Source organism: Equus caballus, chromosome 23 (assembly GCF_041296265.1).
Source record: "Equus caballus isolate H_3958 breed thoroughbred chromosome 23, TB-T2T, whole genome shotgun sequence".
In the NCBI taxonomy this organism is placed as follows: Eukaryota; Metazoa; Chordata; class Mammalia; order Perissodactyla; family Equidae; genus Equus; species Equus caballus.
Window position 1 is genome coordinate 39,523,827 of NC_091706.1, and position 22,462 is coordinate 39,546,288.

The following is a 22,462-nucleotide window of genomic DNA, read 5'->3' on the forward strand; positions in this document are numbered from 1 at the left end:
AGAAGCCATCTGGTCCTGGACTTTTATTTTTTGGGGGGTTTTTGATGACTGTTTCAATCTCTTTACTTGTAATTTGTCTGTTCAGATTCTCTATTTCTTATTGGTTCAGTTTTGGGAGGTTGTATGAGTCTAAGAATGCATCCATTTCTTCTAGATTGTCCAATTTGTTGGCATATAGTTTTTCATAGTATTCTCTTATAATCCTGTGTATTTCTGTTGTATCTGTTGTGATTTCTCCTCTTTTATTTCTAATTTTATTTATTTGATCTTTCTTTTTTCTTAGTGAGTTTAGCTAAGGGTTTGCCAATTTTCTTCATCTCAAAGAACTAGTTCTTAGTTTCTTTGATCTTTTCTACTATTTTTTTGGTTTCTGTTTCATTTATCTCTGCTCTAATTTTTATTATTTGCCTCCTTCTGCTGCCTTTAGGCTTTGTTCTTTTTTTTCTAATTCTGTTAGGTGTAGTTTAAGATTACCTATTTGAGATGTTTCTTATTTGTTAAGGTGGGTCTGTATTGCTATGAATTTCCCTCTTAGAACTGCCTTTACTGCATCCCATATAAGGTGGTGTGATGTATTTTCATTTATCTCCAGATGTTTTTTGATTTCTCCTTTAATTTCTTCATTGATCCATTGGTTGTTCAGTAGCATATTGTTTAGTGTCCAATTGTTTGTCACTTTCCCAGCCTTTTTTCTTGTGGTCGATTTCTAGTTTTATAGCATTATGGTTGGAAAGGATGCATGATATGATTTCAGTCTTCTCAAATTTATTGAGACTTACCTTGTTTCTCTATATATGGTCTATCTTTGAGAATGTTCCATGTGCACTTGAGAAGAATGTGTCTTCTGCTGGTTTTGGATGGAGTGTTCTATATATGTATCTATTAAGTCCATCTGGTCTAGTTTTTCTTTTAATTCCACTATTTCCTTATTGACTTTCCGTCTGGATGATCTATCCATTGATATAAATGAGGTGTTGAGGTCCTCTACTATTATTGTGTTGTTGTTAATTTCTCCTTTTAGGTCTGTTAATAGTTGCTTTATGTACTTTGTGCTCCTGTGTTAGAGCATATATATTCATAAGTGTTATATCCTTTTGGTGGAATCTCCCTCTTATCATTATATACTGCCCCTCTTTGTCTCTCATCCTCTTTTTTATCTTTAAGTCTTCTTTGTCTGATATAAGTATGGCAATACCTGCTTTCTGTTGTTTGCCATTTTCCTGGAATATCATCTTCCATCCCTTCACTCTGGGCCTGTGTTTGTGTTTGGAGCTGAGATGTTTTTCCTGGAGGCAGCATATTGTTGGGTCTTGTTTTTTTTTCTTCTGTGAGAAAGATTGGCCTTGAGCTAACGTCTGTTGCCAATCTTCCTCTTCCTGCTTGAGGAAGATTGTCACTGAGCTAACATCTGTGCCAATATTCCTCTATTCTGTATGTTGGATGCCTCCACAGCATGTCTTGATTAACAGTGTTTAGGTCCTTGCCTGGAATCTGAACCCATTAACCCTGGGCCACTGAAGCAGAGCATGCAAACTTAACCACTATGCCGCCAGGACAGCCCCATATTGGGTCTTGTTTTATAATCTATCTAGCCACTCTGTGTCTTTTGATTGGAGAATTCAATCTATTTACATTTAGAGTGATTATTGATATATGAGGGCTTAATAACGACATTTTATATTTTGTTTTCCAGTTGTTCTGTATTTCCCTTGTTTCTCGTCTCATATATTTCTGACTGCCATTTCAGTTTGGTGATTTTCTATGATAGTTTTCTCAGTTTTCTCTTTATTTATCATTTGTGTCTCTGTTCTGATTTTTTGTTTAGTGGTTACTGTGAGATTTGTATGAAAGATCTCATAGATGAGATAGTCCATTTTCTGATTGCCTCTTATCTCTTTTGCCTAAGCAGGGTCTATCCTTTTCCTCTTTGCCATCTAAGTTATTGTTGTCACAACTTATTCTGTTTTGTGTTGTGAGTTTGTGATTAAAATAAACTGATTATAGTTATTTATGATGCTTTCCTTCCCTTTATCTTTAATGTTTTAATTGTTTGGTAACCTGTTCTGATAGAGAGCTGCAATTTTCTCATTTTGTCTGTCTAGTTATCTCCTTGCTCATGGCTTTGTATACTTTTTCTTTTTTTTTCCAGCTATGAGGGCCTTCTTGATCAGTTTGTGTGTGTGTGTGTGTGTGTGTGGGAGGGGGTCTTGTGGTGATGAATTCCCTCAGCTTTTGTTTATCTGGCAAAGTTTTATTTCTCCTTTGTGTCTGAAGGGTTGTTTCTCTGGATAGAGTATTTTTGGCTGAAAGTTTTTGTCTTTCAGTATTTTGAATATATCATTCCACTCTCTACTAGCCTGTAAGGTTTCTACTGAGAAATATGCTGATAGCCTGATAGAGGTTCCTTTGTGGGTTATTTTCTTCTGCTTTGCTGGTTTTTATTATTTTTCCTTTGTCATTGACTTCTGCCAATTTTATTAATATGTGCCTCAGAGAAGGTCTTTTTACATTGATGTAATTAGGGGTTCTATTGGCTTAATTTACCTGTAATTCCAGCTCCTTCCCCAGGTTTGTAAAGTTCTCAGCTATTATTTCTTTGAACAGGTTCTCTGCTCGTTTCTCCCTTTCTTCTCCTTCTGGAATACCTACAATCCCTATGTTACATTTCCTAATTGAATCAGATATTTCTCAGAGAATTTCTTCATTTCTTTTTAGTCTTAGTTCTCTCTCCTCCTTGACCTGAAGCATTTCTGTATTTCTGTCCTCTAAATTACTAATTTTGTCCTCCATAATGTCAGCTCTGTATTTTAAAGATTCTAGATTTTCTATCTCGTTCATTGTGTTCTTCATCTCCAGCATTTCTGTTTGGTTTTCTTTTAGTGTTTCAATCTCTTTTGTGAAAAATTCCCCTCTGTTCATTAATATTATTCCTGAGTTCATTGAACTGTCTTTCTGAGTTTTCTTTTAACTTGTTTTGTTTCTTTATGATAACTATTTTGAATTCTCTGTTATTTAGATTGTAAATTTCTGTGACTTCAGGTTGGTTTCTGGACACTTGTCATTTTCCTTCCTGTCTGGAGTGTTAATGTATTTCTTCATGCTGTTTGATGGGTGGGCCTTTTCTGTTGCATAGTGGCAGTATATGGTCGCAGATTCCACCTGCCACCACTCTACACTCACTGGTGGCCCACCTGGGCTGTTTGGCTTGGTGGGGGCACCCTCACAGTGACTATGCTGCCTCCATGTGGAGCATTCACATGGGCTGGGTAGCAACTCCAAGAGCAAAAGGATTCTTGTGGAGGGCTGCCTTTTCCCTTGTCTCCTCTCAGAGTCACACACTGGCTGCTGTGTGAGGTCCCACACCCTAGATCACTACCACTGGAGACGGGGAGGAGATCTACTTACCTCCTTCCACTCTCTCCTGGGAGATCAGGTACCCCCATCTTCAGACGTATGGCTACATGGATCTCTCAGATGTCTGTTGTGTTGTGTGGATGTCCTCTGTTGGTTAATCAATGTCTTTTTCATTATATCTTAGTGGGGAGGGAGTAAGGGAGGGGCACACTCTGTCATGATGCTGACATCACTCTCCTCTTCATTAATTTTTTAAAATCCCCTCTGCTTATTTTAGTTGGGTTGGTTGGACTTTATTTCTTCTTTTTTGTTCTTTCACACAATATTTCTCAAAGTGTGTTCTTAGTACCACCTGCATCATGGCTACCAGGTTCCCACATCCCACCTCATGTTCATGGAATGAGAATCTCTGGAGATCAAGGTCTTGGAAGTTACATTTTAAAATAAGCCAACCAGGTTGTACTTATGCACATCAAAGTTTGAGAAACACTGATCTAGTACTTTGAAAGCTTGACCTTGCATTTCTAAAAAACATAATTAAACAGAGGTTTAGATGGATGTTGAGCATCAGTAAATATAAACTTTTCCCTTCTGAAGAAGATTAGACCCTTGGAATGCTTTCATTTTCCTTTTCCCTTGCCTCTCCCTTCATCCCCTACTCCTGCTGCCTCCTATATTTTGTTAAATTCATTTAGAACATTAGCTACCTGTTTTATTTATTTTAAAATTAAATTTCCACTTTCTTGAAATCATAATAATTTCTTGATTATTTGTTGCAGATCCGGTTCCCCAGGAAGTAGTCACTGAAACAGAGGGGAAGTTTATTAGGGAATGCTCTTGGGATCAACATCTAGGGAAAAAGGGAAGGGAAACAAGCAGGAAAGCGCAGAAGGAAAAAATCTCTGTGATGCAGGCCTGGGGAAACCTCATCCTGCCCTGGGGAGGTCTGAAGGTGGATACTTTTCAGAGCTGTGTGAATTGCAGAGAGAAGTCTAAGTTTAAACCCTTGGGTGGATCAGTCATAGGTAAGAGCCACCCCAGGTAGGGTATGTGACCCAGATGAGGGGCTTTCTTTGGCTGAGGCAGTCTCTGTCAGGGCTTGGCTGCTAAGGGCTGCCCCTGGAGGGACTCCCAGCAAGTGAAACCATAAGTCCTTTCCTCCTTATGAGGCATCGGGACAGCACATCACAGCATCAACCACAGTCTTCACGAGCATGTTATCAACAATCATTTTGAGGTAACTATAACTTTCAAAAATTATTTTTTCTTCATGACTTTTTCTTGTATTTATTTTTCATTTGGCTTCAGGCGATTATTTGGGTCAAAGCTCATGGATTGTAAACTTTGTGAGGTCCTTCATGACTAAAAACATCTTTATTTTGCCCACATACTTGAGTGATTGTTTGGCTAAGTATGTAATTCTGGAATCAAAATTATTTTCTCTCAGAATTTTGAAGTAAGTATGCCATTGTCTTCTGGTATCCACTATGGCAGATGAGAACTCTGATGCCAGTTTTGTTCTCAGTTCTTTATAGTTATCCTTTTCCTCTTCTGTCTCTTGTTGGAGGCTTTTAGATTTCTCTTTTTCTTAGAAGTCATACATCTTTCCAAGATGGGTCTAAATGTATATGTTTCCTCTGACTGGTGTTTGATGTGCCATTCTTTCAATCTGAAGACTCAAGTCTCCACTAAGGGAAATTGTCTCCAGTAATTCTCTTGATTACTTCACCCCTTTCTTCAATCTCTCCTCTTTTTCTGGAACTCCTATTATACTGACAATGGAACTTGTGGATATCTCTCCCATGTCTCTAAACTTTCCTATTATACTTTTTTCTCTATCTTTTTCCATTGCATTCTGCGAAAATCCCTCTGCTTGCTCTGCCAGTTCACCCATTCACTTCTCAGCTGTCTCCATTTAGATATTCAGCCCAATATAGAGTTTTAATTTTAGCAATGATGTATTTGATTTCCAAGTACTCTTTTTTTTCTTTTTATAGCATTTTGTTCTTTTAAATCACCCAATTTCTGGGGATATTAATTACAATTAAAGTTTTCCCTGTGGAGTTCATATTGTTGACTAGAGTGTTTTTCCTCATTCTGAGTGAGATCCCTCTTCAGCTGACAGTGACTGCAGATTCTATTACAAGAATCCTGGTTCCACTGTTTGTTGTTGTTTTTAATTGTGGTAGAATACATATAAAGTAAAATTTACCATTTTAACAATTTTTAACTGTACAATTCGGTAGCCATTAACTAGATTCACCCTATTGTGCAACCATCACCACTATCCATTTCCAGAACTTTTTCAATATCCCAAACAGAAGCTCTATACTTGTTAAACAATACCTCCCCATTCTCCCCTTTCCCCAGCTCCTGATAACCCCCATTCTACTTTCTGTCTCTATGAATTTGCCTATTCTATGTATTTCATATAAAATCATACAGTTTTTGTCCTTTTGTATCTGGCTTATTTCATTTAACATAATGTTTTCATTATCACCCATATTACAGCATGTATCAGAATTTCCTCCCTTTTTAAGGCTGAGTAATAGTCCATTGTATGTATATACCATATTTTATTTATTTATTCATCTATTGATGAATGATTTGAATTGTTTCCACCTTTTGGCTATTGTGAATAATGCTGCTGTGAACATTGATGTGCAAGTATCTGTTCAAGTCCCTGCTTTCACTTCTTTTGGGTATATACTCAGAGTGGAATTGCTGAATCATATGGTAATTCTATATTTAATTTTTGAGGAACAGCTATACCGTTTTCCATAGTGGCTACACCATTTTACATTCCTGCCAGCAATGCACCAGAGTTCCAGTTTCTCCACATCTTTGCTAACGCTTGTTATTTTCCATTTTACTATTTTTTTTTTTATCATAGCCGTCCTAATGTGAAATGAAGTGGTATTTTATTGTGGTTTTGACTTGCATTTCTCTAATGGCTAGTAATGTTGAGCATCTTTTCATGTGCTTATTGGCCACTTGTATGTCTTCTTTGGAGAAATGTCAATTCAAGTCCTTTGCCCAGTTTGAATTGGATGATTTTTGGGTTTTGTTGTTGTTGAGTTGTAGAAGTTCTTTATGTACTCTGGATATTAATCCCTTATGAGATATATGATTTACAAATATTTTTCCAAGCTCTGCTGGTTTTGGGGTATGGAGGTAGGAACATCTGATGGGGTAGACTTCCTTTTGAAGTTTACAATATCTCTTCTTCTGGGTGCAAAGATAGAAGCCACTGGTTTTCTGGAGCACTGTCTCACTTCTCAGGGGCTAGCATCTTCTCTGGGAGTCTCTATCTTCAGGAACTCTACCCAAGTCTTTAACTCTGGAGCAGAGTCCATAATCACATACTCTGAGAGAAAAGAATTAGATAGCTATTCCAACTTATATCAGTTAGAATGCTTTCAGCTGCAAATACAGAACATCCAAATGCAACTGACTTAAAGAATAAGGAAGCATATTACCTCACTCAGAGCAAACCCAACCAGAGGGTGGGCCTCAGAGCTGGTTGATTAGGAAGTTCAACAGTGTCATGAAAAGCCCAGATTCTGTTGATTTCTTGTTTTTTCCATGTGCATGGTTGGTTTCATCCTAAGGCTGGCTCTTCTCTATTGTAGGTTGGCTGTTTTTGATAATCAGGACTGTATACTTCCTCATTTCTATCCAGCAAATATCCACTTATCTCATTGGCCAGTCCTGAGTCACATACCTATTCCTGAATAATTCACCAGCACGAGAAATGAGATTGTACTTAGACCAAAGTCTCCCACCCTTGAGGCTGGGAGGATTGGTCTTCCTGGGGGCATACTCTCTATTTAGGGGAGGAGTGAAACAAAAGTGGGATTCCATTACAGAGAAGGAACAAATGAAGGCTGATAGGCAGTCAATACTATTCACTACACCACTTTTAATAAATTACCAAGTTGGTAGCTCAAAGCCCACTCTTTCTCCCCTATCCTGTTCTATCTAATCTTGAGGCATTCCAGGGTTCTTTAGGGAAACTGTGGGGGGACATCTTTCTTTTGTCTTTTATGCTAAGTAGGTATCACTATCAATCTGCTTTATATCTTCTAATAATTTCTCACTCTTCAGGGTTTTGGCAACACCCACTTTTCCTTCCCATGTTTGCCTTGAAGTTATTTTTATATTTACATTTCTTCTGTGATTCTAACAGGATATTGTAGGAGTGAGAAGAAACACAAGCATTGGGTCAACCGTATTGAACTAGAGATCAACATGCCTCTAAATTCAGGATTGTCCTATTTCTTATGCCTGACCCAATTATTTGGCTTAAAACTCTCTGTAGTAGGGCTTATTCAAATGTCAGTCTATAGACTGGTGCTGGTCTATGAACTATTTGTTACTAGTCCACAGCAAGGTAAGTATAGAAAATTGGAGTGAGTGTTTAGAAATCCCTATTTAAAAAGTGATATTTCTGAGACATCAAGCATGTGATCAGCGGACTCTTCTTCTTTTTAAAAATTATTTTATTGAATTCATAACAGTTTGTAACATTGTGTAATTATTTTTTTTTTTCTGGAAGATTGGCCCTGAGCTAACATCTTTTGCCAATCGTCCTCTTTTCTTTTTTTTCTCCCTAAAGCCCCCCAGCACATAGTTGTTTATCCTAGTTGTAGGTTCTTCTAGTGCCTCTATGTGGGATGCCACCTCAGTGTGGCTTGATGAGTTGTGCTATGTCCATGCCCAGGATCCAAATTGGTGAACCCCAGGCTATCAAAGCAGAGAGAGCAAACTTAACCACTTGGCCACGGGGCTGGCCCCACGTTGTGTAATTTCAGGTGTACATTATTATATATCAGTTTCTCTATAGACTACATTGTGCTCACCACCAATAGTCTAGCTTTTAATCTGTCACCATACATACAGTCCCCTTTACCCCTTTCTCCCACCCCCCTCCCCCCCCCCCCCCGACTCTCTTCAACTCTTCTTTTTGAACAGAAGAGAGACAACCTTAGGAGTTGTTAAATTCACTTGGTGATTTGTATGTGGCATGAGCTGTACACTAGTCATGTGTAGTCAGGCTACATAATGGTCCAGAAGTAATTGGGAAAACAAAGAATCAAACAGATAAACAAAATCTGGCCCTTCATCACAGAAAGTTTGAGAAGTTTGATCTATACAATGTGAATATTCTCAATTTGGTAAATAAGTTTATTTACCCTATTAATATGTACCAACATGGCTATATTTTTCTCATCTATTATGCAAACTGAGGATTTCTGGTCCTTTTTCCATGAATCGTTTTGGTTGGTTTTTTCCTAAATGTCTTCTAGCCTGGTTATGTCACCTCAATGACAAATGAAAAATGAAGTGCTTCAATGTAGAAATTGTTGGGCCCTCGGAGTTACTGGAGTTTGGTGCCTTCAACAGCAGTAAGTGTTATTGTACTGTTTTCAGAGGTACTATTTTCCTTCAGGGAAGCTGTAAAGGCACCTTCCCCTAGATTTCTGAGTCCTAACTGCTTGACTTGGACTCCTAAGACCTGACTTGCCGTTCTCTCACCCTTGGTTTCTCCTTTCAGCTTCCAACTTGGAGCTCTAACTCTTTAGCTCATCCCTTTCTGCAATCACTTTTTCCATTCTGCTTTCCTGTCTCTCTTCCAAGGTTACCTGGATCTGACCCAGATTCAACCTCTTCCCTCAGAATCTTCAACTAATTCCTTTTTCTCTCTGGGCCCACTGCTTCATTATCTTTTTCTGATCCACAAGTATAGCTCCTTGCTCTCTCATCTAGTTCCAGGCAGCTATAAAATAATGTTTGTTAATATTTATTGCAACCTCCTGTGTGCAAAGCTTTATGCTAGTTGCTTGACACACATTATCTCACTCAGTGATAAGTTTCTTATTATCTTCACAGGGTCATACAGGGTCATACAGCTTGTAACTGGCAGAGGCAGAATTTGAACCTAGATAGGTAAACTCAGATAGCCTTAGAGTCCAGCTGTGAAGTCCTTCTGGTTCAGGTTTGGCAAATGCATTGTGTTTTTGTGAAAAAGTGAGGTTATGCTCTCTGGGTTTTTCTGTTTGTTTGTTGTTGGGTATTTTGGTGAGGAATATTGGCCCTGAGCTAACAATCTTCCTCTATTTTGTATGTGGGGTGCTGCCACAGCATGGCTTGATGAGCGGTGTATAGGTCTGTGCCCGGGATTTGAACCCGTGAACCCTGGGCCACTGAAGCGGGGCACACAAACTTAACCACTGCTCCACTGGGCCAGCTCCTCTCTGTTTTATTTTTAATACCTTTGTGAAAACATCTAATAATAGTCCTTTTTTTTTTTTGGTAATTGTCTCTTTGGCCTCAGAAGCAAAATGGCTGCAAAATTTCAGCTGAGTTTTTAAGAATCAAAGAAGCAGATTCTTTTTCATGAGGTTGTAATTGATATCGTTGAGGCCACCATCTTTATAGACATCCTTGATGCATAGCTTTGAGAGCACTTTCTGTAGTTTATCCCCATCCAATTAGCACTTCATCACTTGGAAGACTTATACATGACTAATATACAACATGTTAAATAATCAGTCTTGGTATGGATCCCTAGGATATAGCCAGTATTAAAACTTCCCCACTTTCTACAATAAAAGAACAATTTAGTTTACTTATTTCATGTTTAATATAAGTTCTTAATGTAACTTGCTTGAGAATCCTAAGTGCTGTGTTTAGAAAATAACTTTTGATAGAGAATCTTATTAAGAGTTTCTGAAAACATAAATAAATGTTCATCTGTTCTCTTTAATTTGCATTCTTGATAAAATGACTTTTCTGGTGTTCCTTTGAAAGAAAATTGGTGACATTCATTCCTGTGACTAGCCAGAGGCTTTAAAATTGTAAAGTTTTTTCATCTATGGAAGGCAATATTGAATTTGGGATATTTCTTTGGGTATTACCAGCCCCCTACCCCAGCATGACACACAATCCTTTACATATCTATTAAATAGCAAAAAGGTATAAATCCAAGGAAGAAAATAACAAGGAAAAAACCAAAAGATATACTTGGTTAATTTTCTACTAAATTATCGTTTTACTGTATTTGTTCCTTGGCGTTATCTAACACTGTATGGTTTCCCTGATGCAAAGGGAAGAGTCAAGGTAATTTTGGATTCAGTTACCCATAGAAATTAGCTTGATCCTAATGTATATATGACCCAGACTTCTGAACTCCTTTCTTATACCAATTTGGTAACTCAAAGAGAAGATTATCTAGGATCTAAGATTATAAGGAAAAACAAACCTTGAAGGACCAATGAGGTATTTGGAAATACTTCAATCTTGGAAGTGCAATTAGTTCCAAATGAACTTGGACTTGAGAAATTAAACTAGAGGAAATAAAATGATCTTCAGATATATCATCGTAAAAAGACTAGCCATTTAGAATTTCTTACCTAAATCTCTCTCTCTCTCTTTTCTTTTTTTTTGGCAAGGAAGATTGGCCCTGAGCTAACATCTTTGCTAATCCTTCTCTATTTTTGTATGTGGGATGCCACCACAGTGTGGTTCGATGAACGATATGTAGGTCCACACCCAGGATCCAAACCTGCAAACCCTGGGCCACCAAAGCAGAGCCTGCAAACTTAATCACTACACCACTGGGCCAGCGCCATAAAACTCTCTTTTTTTAAAGAAACATACAAAGGAGAGGTATGTATAACTTAGATTCAGAGAAAATTGGCACAGAATATATCAACGTCATCTCTTTTCTTTTCAGTAAGTCAGTTCAACATCTGTAGTCCACCTACTTTATACCAGGTTCTGTGCCTAGCACTGGGATTAGAAAGATGAATAAAACATGATCCAGTCTTTATAGGAGTTTAGAGTCTGGGAGAGGCGAATAGACATAGAAAGACATCTCCTAAATTTTATAATATGGTGAGTGTGTAATACTCAAGATGCCAGAACTATCATAGAAATTTAGAGGTACCACCAAACTCAAATTGGAGATCAAAGATGGCTTCCTAGCAGAAGTGATGCCTGAAGTGCCTCAATTTTCTTATCCATAAAATGGGGATTAGAATGCCTGCCTTGCTGGACTTTTGCAAGGACTTATTAAGATATAAAGTAAAACACTTAGCAGAGTGCTGTTACATATTAAACACTTAGAAAATTGTTGTGGTAGTGATGATGATGATGATGATATGATGATGATGATGATGATGATGATGGTGATGATGATGATCCATGGAGTCAGAGGCAACAGCTTGAACAAAGACAGAGAAGTTCTTTTAACACCTTGGACTTCACACTCAATCCAAGGTGATCCCTTTTACTAAAAAGATAGCCTAGAAATTGTTAATAGCCTCATTAGTAAAATGTTGTCCATGACAATGGTATAATTAAAAGCCAAACCCTGCATCCCTTTCTAATATATACCCCAAGATAGAATTAGGTCCAGCCCCAAATACCAGGAGAACTGATGGGAAATGCTAAACTGTTCTAGAATTGTTCAAACCTTTATAGCCTCCAACACACATAACTTTGTTACATGAGCTAAATAAGCCTTTTCCTAAGAACTGAGAAGTAATAAGAAGTGAAGTGAAAAGTTCCCCCAAAGTGAATGACTGTATTTGATTTTAGAAAGTTACCAGTTACTCCTGAATCTTTCTGTAAAGAATCTGTATCAGTTATCTCTTGCCACAATAATGCAGCATAACAAACAATCACAAAACTTTAGTAGATTAAGACAACAATAAATGTTTACTTAGCTCATGAGTCCGTGGAGTCCAGTTGACCTGGACAGTGTTCACCTGTTCTTGCATGGGCTTGCTTATACATCTCAGGTCAACTGCGAGTCAGCTAGGTGGCTCTGCTGATGGTGGCTGGGCATGCTCACATTTCTAGGGGTTGGCTGGCTGTTGGCTTATCTATAATGGGTTGACTGGGATTACTAGAGTGACTTAGGTTATCCAAGGATCAGAGAAGGAGCAAATCTGAACATGCAAACACTTTTCAAACCATTACTTGTATCATATTTGCTAATATCTCATTGCCAAATCAAGTCACTTGACTGATTTTGGAGTCAGAGTGGGAGAGCATTACAAAGTTACAAGGCAAAGGGTGTGGATGAGGGAGGGGTTAAGATTTAGGGTCATATTTCACCATACCACAGTTTTCCCTTTGGCCAAAATTCAAATATTTCCCACATGCAGAATATGTCAAGCCCATCCTAGGACCCCCAAAAGTCTCATCCAATCATGGAAGCAGGCTTAAAATCCAGGTTCTCATGATCTACAAGTTCAAATGTGATTCCTCTTGATGCAAAGACTTATAAACTAGAAAGACAGATTGTCTGCTTCCACACACCCCACATACAATGAGGAAACAGGGACAAAATAATTGCAATAAATGCTCCCATGCTTGAAGTGGAAGAATGGGAGGCACATAGTGGTTACTGGTCCACAGTAGTTCTGAAATCCTACTGTGCAAATAGTGAGAGTGAGTTCCAGAGGAGATTCCCCTATCTGGGAGTGGGAAAGGTTTTTTTAATTAGACCCTGGTTCTGCTACCTAGGAATGGTTTGTCAGTCTATTCTCCACAGCTGTTAGCTCTGCCCTCTGAGCAGCTTTCTCTGTCTGCTTCCTGTCCAGAGAAGATTGGAGGCCTAGAGGCCTTTTTACATTTTGAACAGTCTCTGTCTCTTTTAGTTTTGGTTGGTGGCTTTTTTTGGCCATTACAGGTATCTCAGTGATATGTGGATTTCATACAAATTTGACTTAATTCCATATGTTGAAAAACATACCCCAAATCCTTTTGGAGACATGCCTTTCTTTTTGTGTGAATCAGTGCTAATTTGGGACTATCAAGCTGCTATGAGTCCCAAAAGTTCTTTTATCCCATTGAGAAGGTCTACTCTGTACTGCCTTGAATCTTTCAGAGGTCTCAACAGAGATCTCATAGCCCCACACTTGATTTGGTCTGTATCCTGAGGCCATAGCTTAATTTGAGAACTCTACTGCATTGAGAAGCTGGACATGAGAAACAATTTTGTTTTCCAACTTAGCAAATTCTGGCCCCCCTATATTCTATAAAAATTCTGCCTGCAAACTGGCCAGTTCTTTTTCTGAGCTCTTCTCTTTCTTGGAGTGGCTTATTTATATGCAGGAGCTAGTAAGAATCAGTTGATACTTTCAACATTCTTCCTGGAAATCTTTGCTCAAGTCCTAATGTTCATTTGGTACATTTTCTGTCTTCTAGGTTACTGCAGGCTATACTTTTACCGAATATGTTTCTGCTACAAACATGGGTCACCATTTCTTAAGCCTCTCCTAATAATCTCTTGACCATTTTTCCAGCCTAAATCTATTGTCAATCTCAAAGCTAAATGCCACAAGCTTTAGGTTTTGTTACAGCAGTACCCCACTTCTAGGTATCAATGATCTGTTGACACAATTATGTTTCAGAACAAATAATGACAAAATCTCAGCATTCAACATAAATGTTTATTTAGCTCAGGCATCTGTGTAGTTTAGCTGATTCAAGTTGAACTTACAGGTTCTTGGCTAGGCTTACTCACTTGTATGGGAGTCCACTGGCTTGTCTAGAATGGCCTTGGCTGGGATTACTTGTGTAATTTAGGTGTGCTCCAGGTGCCTTCCACCCTCTAGCAGCCTGGACATATTCTCATGGAGGTCTCCAGGGTGTCTAAGCCAGGGCAAGCTTCCTATACGTAAACTAAGATGGATAACCTAAATGGATATAAATGGATGGACAGCTCATAGACCTAAACATGAGACTCAGAACCATAAAACTTCTCAAAGAACATGGGAGGCCCCAGTTGCCTAATGGATAAGGCACTGGCCTCCTAAAAGAACATAGGAGGATATTTTCAAATCATGAAATAAAAAATTGATAAACTAGACTTTATCAAAATAAGAAATTTCTTCTTATCAAAAGTTACCATTAAGAAAATGAATAGAGGGCTAGCCCCATGGCTGAGTGGTTAAGTTTGCATGCTCTGCTTCAGCAGCCCAGGGTTTTGTTGGTTCTGATCCTGGGCATGGACGTGGCACTGCTCATTAGGCCATGCTGAGGCGGCATCCCACATGCCACAACTAGAGGGACCCACAACTAAAATATACAACTATGTACTGGGGGGATTTGGGGAGAAAAGGCAGAAAAAAAAAAAGAAGATTGGCAACAGTTGTTAGCTCAGGTGCCACTCTTTTTTTTTTTTTTTTTAAAGATTTTATTTTTTCCTTTTTCTCCCCAAAGCCCCCCAGTACATAGTTGTCTATTCTTCGTTGTGGGTCCTTCTGGTTGTGGCATGTGGGATGCTGCCTCAGCGTGGTCTGACGAGCAGTGCCATGTCCGCGCCCAGGATTCGAACCAACGAAACACTGGGCCGCCTGCAGCGGAGCGCGCGAACTTAACCACTCGGCCACGGGGCCAGCCCCTCAGGTGCCACTCTTAAAAGAAAAAAAGAAAATGAATAAATAAGCCACAGGTTGGGGAAAAAAAAATTTGCAATATCTGACAAGACTTGTATCCAGAATATGTAAAGAACTCCTAGAAATTCATAATAAAAACAAACAACCCAATTAACAATGGGCAAAGGACTTGGTCAGACCTTCCCAAAGGAGATGTAGGAATGGCCAGATGAAAAGGTGCTCAAATGTCGTTAGTTATTGGAGTAAAATGCATGTGGAAACCCATCAGAACAGCTTAAATTAAAAAGATAGACAACACAAAATATTGGCAAAGAACTAGAGTAACTGGAACACTCATTTGGTGTAAAATGGTGCAACCATTTTGGAGAATTGTTCATCAGCTTCTTACAAAGTTAAACATGCACCTACCCTAAGTTCCATCAATTCCACTCCCAGGTATTTACTGAAAAGAAATGAAAACATATGTCCACACAAAGTCCTGGACAAGAATATTTGTAGCAGCTTTATATATAATAGCCCCAAACTGGAAACAACCCAAACACCCTTCAAAAAGAGAAAGGATAAGCAAATTTTGGTGTAGCCGTACATGATAGATCTCAAATACATTGTGTGAAGCAAAAAGAAATCAGACAGAATAACAGGTCCACTCTCTATAATTTCATTTATATGAAATTGAAATAAAGGCAAAAGTAATCTACGATGATAGAAATCAGATAGTGGTGTCTGGGGGTGGGGAAGGCAGTTGACTGAAAAGAGGCATGGGGAGCTTACATGGAAATGCTCTTACTTTGTTTTGGATAGTGAACACATGGGTTTATACAATTGTCAAAACTCATCACACTGAGCACTTTAGATTTGTGCATTTTATTGTATGTTGATTCTACCTCCATAAAAAATGCAAAAGAAACGAAAAAGAGTTGCACTAGTACTTTTCAAGGTCCTGCTGTGTCACATTTGCTAGCATCCTATTGACCAGAGCCAGTCACATGACCAAGCCCAGCATAAGAGTTGAGGTCACTAAAACTGACATGGTGGAGGGCACTGATAGAGGAAGGGATGAAAAACTATGGCCAGATTTTTTCCCAATCTTACACAGAATCCACGCAGGAAGGCCCAATGGAACATGTATAATTAAGATATTGTGCTCTCCGTTACACTAGAGGCCTCCAGAATAAATCTGAGAAGCTAATTGACCTTCCATTAAGACTGGTCTCCAAAAGAATTTTTCCCTACTGTGGGATTTTTCTCTAAAGATGGTTTCAGTTTGGATGATCACCAATTATGTTTTAAAGACAGGGAGTAGTTGTGTCTCTGTGTGGTTACTCTTCTTTCTACAGTACAGCTCACAGCTTGAAGGAGAAGCTTCAAGAACAAGGAAATGACTACTGCCTCCACCCCACTTTAATTTATTTTTTAATTACAAAAGTAACATCTTCTTTTAAACCTTGAAATAGTACAGAAGTATACAAAGTTAAAATGACAAGTCCCTGTCTCTTTTTCCCTTAACTGTCTCAGTCCCAGAGGCAACCACTATTATAGGTGGTGAGATTCCTTCTAAAGCTTTTATTTCTAAGTATATATAAACATATACACACATCACTTATAATTTTCTTTTGTTGTGGTGTTCTGTTTTGTTTTTGCACAAATGGGAACTACCATGCATGCAATTATACAATGTGATTCATGTCCCTCTCCAATGGACATTATCTTTGTTTGGGTTTGTCCCCAAAGCAGAGTTTGAGTAAAGGACTTAGGACCAGGTAGTTGTTTTTTTTCTTTTCTTTCTTTCTTTCTTTCTTTTTTTTTTTTTTTTTAAGGTAATTCCAAGAATCTGGAATGAAATATTAAGGAGAGTAATACGGAGAAGGAGGGAAAACCAATAAAAGTAGGATCATTGAGATGACTGGTGCTTTGGCCTAGGGATCTATTCTAGGGATCAATGTCATGGAGACTCTAAGTAACCATGTAGAATGTGCCTCAGAATTATTCCCCCAAAGGATGGGAGACATCCCCCATTTGCTTAGGGTTGCCTCAAGAGGATGATTCCCCAGTACTTCCTGTCTACTCTGGGAGGGCTGAGAAAGTTCCTCACTTTGGAGAAAGCTCTGGGGTAGAAAAGCTGAGAGACTGCAGCTGGCACTTGAGCTGGGAAGCCATCAGCATGTACGGGAGCTGTCTACCACAGCTGCAGCTGAGGTTAGGACTGAAAGAGTGTGGCGTGGGGCACCATTAACATCTGTTTCTGTTGTCTTCCCATAGTAGCACACATAGATCTCTGTCCTTCTTTTTAAGGGCTGCATAGCATTGTCTGGATGTACCATAATTAAATTAACTAGAACCCAATGACAGACATTGAACATGTTTTCTCTTTTTTTGCTGTTAAAAATGATGCTTCTCTATCACATTCTGATCAACCAGGCCAGCTGAAAGTCTGAGTTGAAGTACCGTGAAGCAGCTGAAAAACGGTGTGTTGATATTTGGCATTCTTCCCAAAGGAAGAATAAGATGTCATCTTTGGCTGGCCCTAGTCTCTGCAAGGCAAATTGAATAGACCAAATTATAAAGATAATTATACGAATTATACAGATCATCCAATATGGTAACATTTGCACCAACAAAATTTCCCATTTGATCTGTCTACTCATTTGTGCTTACTTGGATAACTCTACCCCACCTCCTTTGACTGAAATTGCTAGTTATGCCCTTTTAAAGTGAGAGACATTCCTCCTCCAGTCGTCTTGCTGATGTCCCAGCCCTCCAGTTAGACCCACACTCCTATCCAATCCAGCTTTCCATTTGCAACCTCGTGACATAGCTATGGCCCTACTCAGGCAGTCTGGTTTGGGAAGGCCCTAATGCCTCTCTTGTGACAACAGACTGCAAGGACCTGAGCCCACATCTTACCCAAGATCCGGATAAATTAAACATATGTAGCAGATCAAATTCTGCAATTAAAGTGCCCAGCTCCAAAAGGCAAATGAGGTCAGTTTCGCTGATGCTCAGGGCTCTTTGAACTGTATTTCTCCAGGACTAAAATAATTGGAAAATTGTCAGTATGGAGAACTAAAACAAACCTTTTTGAAAGGCCCTTTTTCTCTCTTTGATTATAATACATTTTTATTATAGCAAATGTAAAAATGTATCAAAAAGGAAAAAATTTCTCATAATTACATAACCCAGAATTTATGTATTTCCTTATATTTGATAGACTTTAATTTTTCTTGACATAGTTTTGAACTTTCTAAGCACTCATTTGCTGACTCGATACTTTTAGGAGACATAGTTGCTCTGGTTTAGCTAGATTCTGCTAAGCCTTAGACAACGTAGAGTGGAAAGAGTATTTTCCAGGTGCCACTTCTAGGTCTCAATAAAAGGCCATATTGCCAAGCCACCTTTACCTGTGTAATCACCTCAACTTTTACTAAGTGCCAGCCTATGGGCTAAGAGTAGGGAAGTGTGTCATTGATATCTCAGATCAAGGCACAAGTATGATTAATCTAACTATTTGCTTTTCTTTTGTGGTCTCTATTCTTGAGATGCAGCTGGCTGTCATTATTCACAGTGATTACATTGATAATGTTGCTGTGAACACTTGAGTTAGCAAATACTGAACCATTGCTTCTAGGGGAAATACAGAGTTAGGTTCCTGCAAGTCACTGATCACAACATTTTTGTCAACTGATCAATACATAACCTAGTTTTATATGTTTAAAGACACCTTATTTAATAGATATTATTGATTCATTAACATTGAACTCACAGGTAACAGCGCTATAATTTGTGCCTGAATGACGCTTATCTAACACACATATTTTCTCCATAAGGCACATCACAGCCTTCTTGTGCTTAGGAACGCTAGACAGCACTTGAGCACTATGCTGGGGGGTCATTTAAACAGTGAAGTCACCAAGAAAAAGCACAAAAATGTGAAAACCATGGCGCTAAATAGACCGTGAAAAGGGTACTTCTTTACAGTAGGATTGCTGAAACAAGAAGGTAGAGCGTTGCCCTTATATCTCAGCTGGGAATGTGTGCTGTTAGATGACAAATGTTTTGCCACTCTGCATGTGTCCACAAATGGCCCTGAAAGCTCCACCAGGATTGATTGTAGGGTTACAAATAAATTTTAGAAAGTAGGCAAATTTGTAAATTCGGAATCCTCTTATAACAAGGATGGACCGTATTTAGACTGAATGGTAAGACATCACTTTCCCTTTAAATATACTCTGACCCTGACGTTGCTCTCTGGCCCAGCAGAACACTGAGAAAGTGAGCTTAGGTAGGGAAGTTGGGACAAGAGGCAAGGTATAATTTAAAATGAAGGGAGAGACTTTTCAGTCCCACATATACATAACCTCCTGAAGTCTAAAGTCTTTGCAACACGCTGCTCCAGCTCTTATTTGTTCTTGCTGTTTGTTTGATTGATTTTGACAGGGGCTTCCTTGCAAGCCATATGGAAACAGTGTATTGACTTTCCCTGCTATATATTTAGAGGACCATCTTAATTCTTAGTTTGAAAACAGTGAAGCAAAAACACAAATATCAGTAACAAAATAGGCAAAGTTTGTGAGAAAGAATTTCAAGGGGGAACTCGGTTAAACTATATGCACTTGTCGGGGCCAGCCCCATGGCCAAGTGATTAAGTTTGCATGCTCTGCTTCTGCGGCCCAGGGTTTCACCAGTTTGGATCCTGGGCACAGACATGGCACCGCTCATCAGGCTATGCTGGGGTGACATCCCACATGCCACAACTAGAAGGACCCACAACTAAAATATACAACTATGTATGGGGGCCTTTGGGGAGAAGGAAAAATGAAAAATAAAAATAAAATTTAAAAAAACCTTTAAAAAACTATATGCAATTGTATTAAATTTGTATTTTCTTAAAAGCAACATAAATTTTGTTAGAGTTGTTAGTAGTCCCAGTGTTAGCCATTCTATTGTTCTCACCTGGGGTCCGCTCAGTTTGTACGATATGGTAACGCCATCCACTATAAGGTACTTGATCACCTTGAGGAAAACAAAATGGCAAGAGAAGATAAAAGCTGCCCAAACTGCCTAAATTCTCGTTCTGGATAAATTCCAATCTGAATGAATTCCAGTCCTGCCAAATCTTTTAACTCTCTCAGCCTAGTTCTCAGGAGTGTCTTACAACCTCTTAATAAAGTATAATCTACATCCCTCCCAAATTACACAGTCATTCATTTACACACTCCTTTAATATCTATCCTCAGCTTTTGTCTCAAAGTGCCAATATTTTGTTTTCAATGTCTATTAGCTTTTATGCATAAATAGTCCAATATTGGGCAAATTTGTGTTATGCCCTACTCTGACTAAAAAAATGTAATTAAGAAAAGCCCAGTACTTTTTACAATACAAACTTGTGGGTTATCAACCAATATTAATTATTGACTGTATGCCAGGCACTGGGCTAAACCAGGTCACAGTTATCTTTTTCACTTTAAGAGGTAGAATCAATATTCACACCTGGCCCATGTGACCTCACAGCTTCTACAGTTTATAATTCACCAAGATATGTCATCTGTGAAACAAGTGGCATTATTAAATTGGGATTAACTATGTTTGGAATAAGAAATTGGCATAAAAATGGATATAGAACCAATCATCTTGTATTTTTTCTAAAGAGTAGAAGTTATTACAGCTCTGAGATCAACTGTACGTTCTTGGGTCAGATACTTAATCTCTCTGGTCCTAACTTTATTCATCTGTAAAATCAGGGTATAGGACTATTTTAAGATTTTATCACTCTTTTTAGAGATCTTTATACAGAACTGAGTATATCTTGAAACTAGCAAGTAGAGATACTCCACAGACTATAATGCTCCTTAAGAATATAGGCTTTTTAAAACCCACTGTATGTTCAAAAGACATTATTGCAAAGTTCTTAAATACAGGGATCAAAAATGCTTGCTATATGCCCTACACTGTTTCCTAAGGAATTTACATGCATTGTATCATTTAATCCTCAGAGAACAACTCTGTGTTAAGTTCCATTATTTTCTTCCCCTTTTTTTAGTGATGGAAACTGACACCTGAAGAGAGTAAATAGTTTGACCAAGGTCAAACAGCTAGTAAGTGCCAGAACTAGTACTCAACCCTGGCCTGCTGGATTCCAGAGCCCAAATTCTTAACCTGTATGCTAAACTGTATTCCAAAGAATCATTTAGGTTAAAGTTTAAAATCTTTTGCATCCAAGGATAATTGTATTTGAATAGAGAGACTCTTGAAGGTGCAAATCATTAATTAGAATGACAGAATGTCAGACTGGTAGAGATTTTTCTTGTTCCTCAAATTACATCAACTTTGATTATTTTCTCCTTTTTTTCTACTCTTCTCTACTTTGCAATTTTTTTGTACTGACTATGTATTATTTAAAAATTCTTTTAATAGAATTGATTTTTTAGAGCAGTTTTAGGTTCACAGCTAAACTGAGCAGAAGATACAGAGATTTCCCATATACCCTCTGCCCCTACTCAAGCACAGCCTCCCCCATTATCAACATCCCCCACCAGAGTGGTACATTTCTTAAAATTGATGAACCTACATTGACAGATTATAGTCGCCAAAGTCCATAGTTTACATTAGGGTTCATTCTTGATATTGTACATTCTGTGGGTTTGGACAAATGTATACTGACGTGTATCCACCATTATAGTATCATACAAAGTAGTTTCATTGCCCTAAAAATCCTGTGCTCCACATATTCATCCCTCCTTCCCCCCAACTCCTGTCAACCACTAATCCTTTTACTATATCCATAGTTCTGCCTTTTCTAGAATGTCATACAGTTGGAATCACACAGTATGTAGTCTTTTCAGATTGTCTGCTTTCACTTAGTAATATGCATTTAAGTATCCCCTCATGTATGTATTATTTTAAAATGGGAAGATACATGATAAATCTTTTTTTGGGAAAAAAGAAAAAGATACTACCTTAGGTGGCTGTTCTTCTCCCTATAAGATGGGCACCACTCTGATTTTGCCAAAAGACTAGAGATTTGTCAAGCTAGAACTGTTTGAACTACCAGGCGAAGCTTCTTCTGAAAGGAGTTTGCAATGTGTTGTCAGAAAAAAGCAAGCCACAGGGAAAATCAAGTCTACTGGTAAATGAGAAGGGATGTGTAATCAAAGCTGACTTGAGAAAACTTATTTTTAGAAGAGTTCATGGCTCTCAAGAAGACTGAGTGAATGGGCATATTTTACTGAGAATAATAACAAAGCCAGCATGACAGGAGCCTGGAGAGAAGGCTTATGGAACTTTTAGACCCTGTAGAAAACCAGATGGTGTATCCTGAGCGGAATACATTATAGCAGTTTTAAACTGTGATACACTGCGACAGTTGCAACATGATATCTTGGGCTCCCTTACAAGGTCACCAGTGGGGAGAAGTTGTTCATGCCTTTGTCACATGCTCCTCTTCAAGAGCAGTTGTGTTAGGCAAGGCAAAAGGAGGAAGAAGTCTACGTTTTCTCTCCATAGCACCCCCCCCCCCCCAGTCCCTTCCAGGAAACTGGAAGTGACCTCAGCTCTCCACATAGCTGGAATCCTTTTTTAGTTTCTAGAACTAATTTCCAGTTCAGTGGCCCACATCTCTGACTGCTTGGTCTACAAACTCCCTGGCTGTTCTCTGTTATCTTTTCTCTCCTCAGATCCTTCTTCAGCCTTCAGTCTTG

At 38.6% G+C, this 22,462-nt stretch overlaps 1 long non-coding RNA gene across 1 annotated transcript; it reads right to left on the reverse strand.

The window, feature by feature from the left end:
* Positions 1–15,257: 15,257 nt before the first annotated feature.
* LOC102148479 (uncharacterized) lies at positions 15,258–21,854 on the reverse strand. The gene is made up of 3 exons (XR_289368.3): positions 21,722–21,854; positions 19,719–19,778; positions 15,258–17,299 (listed from the first exon to the last, which is right to left on the reverse strand). It is a non-coding gene; the product is annotated as an uncharacterized lncRNA (long non-coding RNA).
* Between the last annotated feature and the right edge of the window lie 608 nt (positions 21,855–22,462).